Here is a 1,811-nt window from a genome sequence, read left to right as displayed (position 1 = left end):
AAAAAAAAAAGAAAAGAAAATCAAGGATTGTAGCCTTCAATGTGAATTACAACTCAATAAAAAGTACACCAAAATCCTCACAAATGAACCAATAAATAACATGATAAATGGGGAAAAGGTTGTAAAGGATTTTTTCTTGCTTGTCTTCACAACCAAAGCACATGATTCCAAGCACTGATGAGTTATGTTGAACATTGAATTGTTAACAGACAAACTGCTTTCCAAAAGAAAGTAGAAAGCATTATTTCTGTAAATAATGCGCATTTACATTTATTTACAGAATCTCCTATCATTCCAAACGTGTTCTCTAGGTATTATTAGCCACTTGAATCTAGCACTAATTTTATGTTAGGTTAAGCTTGTTGAGGAACATTCTCCTAAGTACTTTTCCGCTGTACTTTTGACGTTGGTGAAATCTGAATTAGAATTCAAGTTGTGTGCCTGAAACAAGTTATTCTGGGTTTTAATGATGATGCATGGGCTATGATAATTGTTCATGTAGTGGATTAGTCAAAGCAAGTATGACTATCCTGATAGCCTGCAATGGGGAATAGAGACAGCTATCATCTTTGTACATTGCCCAAATTAGAAGGCTTACAGAAAATTATAGAGAACATATATCAGCACGTGTGGTAGTGCTCAGTAGAGAGATCTGGTTATTTTGAAAATCCAGTCCAGCTTGTATTACACTATTAAAACAAAAACAAAATCAGCTGTATTCTTGTACTATGTTTTCTTGAAATCTTTTTTTTTGAAGTCAGTGGAGAAGTACACCTACTTTTGAGCTGGTTGCGATATGTATTATTTTATTCTCAGTGAAAAGAAAATGCTTGCTTTTGAGGTCTGTCTCTGTTTTAGGAAAATACAGAGACCAGGTTGATTCAAGAAATTCTAAGTTTATGTCTATAAGCACTTAACAGAAGGAAGCAGCAGAATTAAAGCCACTCAAAACTGCTTCAAAAATTCAGTGGAAGGCAAGAAAGGTATATACTCTCAGCTATGTGGCAAGTTGAGGGACTGTTTGTTACAATGATCAGACGGCTTCAGCAATGGGACAAAGGAGGCATGGTTCACAGAAACCAGAGGCATCCTGTAACTAAAGTCTCAGGCTCCATTCCTTATCTAAAGGGCTTTGCTTGCCCAGATGGTTTTGTTTGCCCAGACTTGTTGAATTAGAACATTCTTAAGTTTAAAAGGGGATTTTACGGCAAGGAGTGGGGGAGTGAGTGGTAGTGACTGTTACAGTTGTGTTTTTCTGCGAATCAAGCCTTAAACAGACCAGGTCTCAAACCATGTCACCTTTCCTGCATCGATAAACAGCAGGCTGACTCTATTTTCTCATGTATCTTTCCCCACTGCTCATCTAAATCATCTCATATGTATGAGATCTGTTTACACTGGTGCTGACTTCTGTTAAACATGTAGTGTGGTTTGTTTCACACAAGTGCTACTGGCTAGGCAGAAATCTGAAATGTTCATCACATTTTTAGGTAATATACCTAACAAAATCTGTTCCTCCTACAGACCAATGAAATCTTGGACCACATTCTCTGGAATGTTGATAATGAAAACATATGATTAAGACCATGGAAAGCACATTTTTATTCAATCCGGTGTTTCTGCACTTCATTCTTCAGCGATGACTGGCTTCACTTGGGTGTGGTGTATCCATGGCTTGACTCCTGCAAGCTTTATGGTGGTTGTGGAGGTCAGGAACAGGTCCAGCGGTCTGGTCCACTATGCACTGAGCTGGTCCTGAGGGGAGGACTTTTTTCACATCTTCAGCAGAACTCAGCCAGTCTCTAAGTTGG

Source organism: Echinops telfairi, unplaced genomic scaffold (genome assembly GCF_000313985.2).
Source record: "Echinops telfairi isolate 266 unplaced genomic scaffold, ASM31398v2 ScPeMD7_7424;HRSCAF=8462, whole genome shotgun sequence".
Taxonomy (NCBI): Eukaryota; Metazoa; Chordata; class Mammalia; order Afrosoricida; family Tenrecidae; genus Echinops; species Echinops telfairi.
The sequence above is the reverse complement of the archived record's forward strand: the minus strand, read 5'-3'. Positions refer to the sequence as shown.